Raw genomic sequence first — 5,914 nt, 5'->3', positions numbered from 1 at the left:
AACATAACGCTATGAACAGATACAATCAGGCTATTCATTATCACTTCAGCATGTTTCGTGATCTTGAGCCACATCACATCAGTTCGTACATAACTGGAAAATTGTATGATTCATAAATCATGTCATTTATGCTATTCACAATTAATATATCACTAAATACTACAATACATTCATAAATACAGATAACACGTTTTGTGTATGATAGAGTGGCTGCTTTCCAACAGCGCCCCCTAATGATAAATGAGAAATCTGCAGACTGATCCAAAAATTGCGATTATGTTCGGATAATTAATCAACTACTGTAGTTAGTTAGTTTTGGCATCCACTGTAAGAAGCTTAAATCCTTGAACAAATCATAAAAGTTCTTCGGACTCCATTTTTATTCTTCTTAAAGTAAAACAGATCTGTGGAATTGAGACCTAAGCTCAGCCGTGTTCCAGTAGCTGATACCCTTTTACAAGTTTACCCTAAATTTCTGCCTGCCATGGTTTTAATAAAGAAACATATTTCTTAAGACGTAGTGGCCTTGTTTTACGTCTCTGCTGAATGTCAGTGTCTTGTCAGTTTCTTGGATGAGGAAAAGAGATATCCAACACAGCAATGAATCACTCACTCAGAGATTTCTTTACAAGAATTAGGCAGTTCTCCCTTACACAACATTCCTAATGGGGCTCTGGATCCTGCAACACCCCTATTATATATTTTAAAGTTGCCTCTAGGTGAGAAACATCAACTACATAAAAATATAAATGCAGTTCAAGACTTTGAAAATCGTGTAAAGATGCCACCTTGTGCTATAAGATCACTCCCTATTTTGGGCAAGAAGCCCTAGCTGTCATATTTTTTACTGATAATCTTTAATAATGTATTTTATTTATTTAGGCAATTTTTTGGGACAAACCCAGCTATTGGGTTGTTTTGAACGCAACCGCTGGGTCAAAACAACCCAATAGCTGGGTTTGTCCCTTTTTAACCCAGCGCTGACAACCCAACCACTGGGTCAAAACAACCCAATAGCTGGGTTTGTCCCTTTTTAACCCAGCGCCGACAACCCAACCGCTGGGTCAAAACAACCCAATAGCTGGGTTTGTCCCTTTTTAACCCAGCACTGGGTTATATTTAACCCAGCATATTTTAGAGTGTATTACTGTAAAATAAGAATTTATATATTCTATTTAAAAGGATCAGTTTGGCTCACTCATATATAATAATAATAATAATAACAATAAATAATTAGATTAACTAATCACAAATACATTTCCTAAATGTTGAGGATCGGAATAATTTGGTTATGTTTCAGGGGGTGTCTTGCTTCATCTTCCCCTAATGCATTTCTAAACGTCTATAACTTGAAATAGTCTTGCTAAGTTTATTCAATATTTTATTTTAAATAGTTAATGGAGTTTCTTTAATATTTTATTTTATTTACACCTGCCTCCTTAACTAGTGTTGGTGAGACCAGTGGCGTAATTTAGTCAGTATATGGTCCATATGGTCTGCATTTGGGCCAGATCACGTGCACACCACTGTGTGTAAATCTGTGTAAATATCCAATAAAACCAAAAAGCAGCGCTTTAAAAATGGGACTTCAGGGGTCAAACATGACGTATGCGGGCACCTCCAGAGTCCACGGAGAGCTTGGTGAAAAACATCACAACTCCCCTGACCTAGTGATATTATCCAAGCAACATAATGTGAATAAACTAAGTTTTGTATCTGTTTAAGGCACATCTTTGAAAGCGTGCTTGTTCATAGTCCCTAAACTTGGATTCTTCATGCTGCTGAACTTTAAGAGTACTGTTGTGACAGTATACAAAGATTTATAGTGCAATAACTTTCTCTTTCCTCAGGGGGGTTTATGTGAATTCCAGTTTTATGTATTGTACATGCACTGAGATATAGTGCAGCCATGCTTTGGTTTAGTTTGACAGTGCTGTGATGTCATGCTTACAGTGATGCCATAGGTTTTGAGTCTTGCATTTGAATGCATCTCACCCTTCACATGTCGATGTGTACTTTAATTAATTAGCACTTGAGTGTGTTAAGTGTCACATGTGTGCAAACAAATGATTTTCCAGCTTGTTCTCATATTAGTGGTTTTGTCAGTGGGAAGTACTCTATATTTTACTGTTCAGCTGGTTGACGGATGGCGTTACTAGTGTTAAACACAAGGCCTTTCAAATGTGAAGTAATGCATGAAGCAGATGCTGTATTATGCACCTTGAGAGCTTCATGAGGCTCGCCAAATATCTGCCTGACTGTCTCAAAATCTCAAATCCTCAATCCTCTCTTTATCTTTGGAAAAACACAGCCAGAGATTTTCTCACACTGAACTTTACATACCTCCTGTTCCAAGTGTTTCCCAGTGTACTGTACCAACGCAAAACTAAACATGGACTGAATGGCCTCATACAGCCTTTGTCACAGCTTTAGTTAAATATATAGCTACAGCTCCCTCTGTTGATCAATGACTTAAAATATATTGTAACATTGTAGTTTTTATCAGCTTCTGTTGGATATGTAATTGTGCAAGCTCATATTAACTTATTTTTACATGATGATCTTTATCATTATCTAATGCTTACTTAAAGTTAAACGAATTAAATCACTAATTTAATAACATTGTTAAACGTAATCTTTAGTAAATCAAAAATAAATATTCATTTTTTGCAGGGTAATGTTGTGATGCCTAAATTCACAGCTTGAAAAAAAGTGAGAATTTGTATATCTGACAATGATCAGAAATCGGTTATAACATAAAAATAATGATTGGCTTTTCAGTCAAATGTTTAATAGGTTGAAATGCTGAATAGGTTTTCGTAAAAAGTTCTTATTTCAAAAGTCTTACACAAAACCAAATATCATTTTCTTCCTCGTAATAGATGCTTGAAATCAATCAAGAACATATCAATGTAGTGTGTGAATAATTATCTTCGTACCTAAAACTGTCCGGTATTAATTGGTTCAATGAAACACAAATATTTGCCAAAGCAAATAATAGTTTTTATAAGTGACTGTTCTTAATTAGATGGAATGGGAATCATACAAATACAACGAAAACTATAAAAGAGAGAAAACATGCTCTGAAATGTATAGCCATTTCAAAGGCTGCAGGAAATTCCTCACTGTAAAAATTTAAACCTTCTTACAATAACTCCATGTGCCAACTACAAAACTTATGATCAATAAATACCAGAATTAAAACGTCACATGCTGATTTGGAGGTTGATTTATAAAGAAACGCCATGCTTACATAGAGATTAATCACTGGTTAGCTTCAACCTGTTAACGTTTACTCAGAACATGTTACCTTATGCACTTTAGACGTTTAAATGTTGATGGAAAAAACCGTAATATACGCTACATCTGTTTAGCAAACCTCTCTAACCAATCAAAATCCTCAAAAAGCAACACGTGACTGAACACGGAAGCGCACAAGTAGTGGACGCGCTGCAATCTCCACTTAAAAACGTCTTTATTGGATCACGTAATAGACACGCACTGGTCCAGCAGCAGCAGCTAAGCTGTCAGGGAGCTGAACCTGTTCAGTCAGAAAGCCCTAAACAACGCGGAACACACGTTCAACTCCATATTTCACTTAATTTATCACATCTTCTGGTGAGTTTCTCAATGGAAATGTTTTGTTAACTGCTTTGAATGCCAGTGAGAGGTGGAGGTTAATATGTGGGCTTTATGAAAGGGTGTTAGCCAGTAACACTTTCATTATGTTTGATTCTGTTGCTTTAATACTTAATAAGATACTTGTGTTTCAAGAGGCACTCGATAAACTACCAGCTAGGCCTCTTCTTCAAGTGTAAATGACATTGGCAATGTTAAGCAGGTAACGTATTTTGTTTGTAAATCCTCATGTATGACACGCTCATGGTCAGTTAATGTAAGTCGGTATAAGCTGGCCCAGTGCTAATATAGGCCGGGAAAGATGTGTCAGAAAAAAGTCATTTAGCTTAATTTCTCTGCATACGCATAATAATTGAATTCAGCATCTGGTAATAAGTTCTTCCTGTAGAAAAGTACTATATTGGTACCATGTTACAGCTGTGACGCAAGATGGTAATAGTGATCTGATGTATGCCATGGTGCTGAAATTCATGTTTCATTGTATTTACTCTTAAAAAGAGTACTTGGTATGCTTTTAAATTAATATACTTGAGTGTTAAATTTATATAGAATGCAACTAGTTGAGCTTAAGATTGCTTCTTTGACATAAGTAGGACTTCTTTTATTTGTAATTTCATGAGTTCTACTATTGTCTTTTGAAATATGATTAAAGTCTGCTGAATGTATGGACAATTTATGGTAAACTTAAATGTACTTAATGCCATGAATGTTTAAACTTGTATGTCATGCAGTGTTGGGGAAAGTTACTTTTAAAAGTGATGCATTACAATATTGCATTACTCCATAAAAAAAGTCACTAATTACGTTACTTAGTTACTTTTTTATGGAAAGTAATGTGTTACGTTACTTTTGCGCTACTTTTTAAATCTGGACAGGGCTTGCTTGTTCGTTTTTAAAATAAAAAAGTTATATTTTTGGCAAATATAAAAGCCTTTTTTACACCAAAAGTGAAATGAATAAGCTTCAGGCTGAAGGGAAAGTACATTTACGTCCGTACAGTAGAATGCAGAAGAAGAAATTTCAACACTCCTCAGCAATAAAAAAAACACACAAATGTTCGTCTAGAGTAATTTGTGCTTATTAGTACGGTTGAACTGGATCATCGAAGGTCAGAAGCAAAGACATTGGTTAATAGAATGGGATTAAATACATAAAGGATATTTGTGTTATTTAACATTTAATTCTTGCAGGTTTGCGTCATATTCTGAGTTGCATTATTTTTATTCATTTTGAGGAATACTGAATCCTTGAATCCTTTTTTTTGATGAATTAATGCATATTCATATTTATTTTAGAACAGTATTTTACAGTAACATCTTCTGATTTCTCTCAAAATGGGGACAGGAGAGCTGTCAATCAATAAATTGAAGAAAAAAAAAAGTAACTTGCGTTACTTATTTGAAAAACTCAGATATTCTCTTGTAAATTAAAAAGTAATCGTTACTTGAAAAAAGTAATCTGATTACGTTACTTGTAATATATTACCCCCAACACTGATGTCATGTATTCAGATATATTTGTAATTACACATTTGAACAGATTTAGTTCTAGTTTAGTACATTTAAAACATATTTACTTAAATGCAATATTGGAAACACTAAAGCACTTAAAATTAAGTGCTTTAGCCAACACAATAAAATATGTGTATTTCTTTAAAGGGAGAGTTCACCCAAAAATGAAGATTACCCCATGATTTATTCACCCTCAAGCCATCGTAGACGACTTTCTTCTTTCAGATGAATCGTATCAGAGTTATATAAAAAAATATCCTGGCTCTTCCAAGCTTTATAATGGCAGAGAGTGGTAGACCTGTCACGATAACAACTTTTTGTTGTGCGATATATTGCCCCAGAAATAATTGCGATAAGCGATATTATTGTCATTTTAAAGACCATTTTATGTCACTGAATATATAATCATAATGTAACAGCATAATAATGCAACAAACTTTTAATTTTTAAGAATATATAGATCATGGCAATTAAGTATCAAAATATTAGATACCTTAAACTTGAATAAATAGTAACTAAACATTTTCCAACAAAAAGTGCAAAGTAGAAAAAAAAAAAAAGAAAAATGCACAAATAACTTGTATGGCGATTTTTTTCATCTACAGATTTTTCCCAGACCTTCTTTTCTCTGTAAATTAAGGGTGCACACTATTGCTGAAAAACACAATCACTACTTAGCAGTCAGATGTCTGTATGCACAAAGGCACAGATCCTTAAACAATGCCATATCTGCAGATGAAACTTTTTTTTGTAGAAGCATTTTT

The 5,914-nt window shown here is 34.2% G+C and overlaps 1 protein-coding gene across 4 annotated transcripts in view; it reads left to right on the top strand.

Annotated features, from left to right (window-relative positions):
• The first annotated feature begins 3,477 nt into the window (after window positions 1-3,477).
• spart (spartin) overlaps window positions 3,478-5,914 on the top strand; it is a 14,944-nt gene continuing 12,507 nt past the window's right edge. For all 4 annotated transcript variants that reach the window (XM_016268020.1, XM_016268019.1, XM_016268022.1 and 1 more), the window contains exon 1: window positions 3,478-3,618. The gene's annotated coding sequence lies outside the window, so the exon portion shown is untranslated. The remainder of the gene's footprint in view (window positions 3,619-5,914) is intronic.

This window comes from Sinocyclocheilus grahami, unplaced genomic scaffold (assembly GCF_001515645.1).
Source record: "Sinocyclocheilus grahami isolate Dianchi unplaced genomic scaffold, SAMN03320097.WGS_v1.1 scaffold42.1, whole genome shotgun sequence".
In the NCBI taxonomy this organism is placed as follows: domain Eukaryota; kingdom Metazoa; phylum Chordata; class Actinopteri; order Cypriniformes; family Cyprinidae; genus Sinocyclocheilus; species Sinocyclocheilus grahami.
The sequence above is the reverse complement of the archived record's forward strand: the minus strand, read 5'-3'. Positions and strand labels throughout refer to the sequence as shown.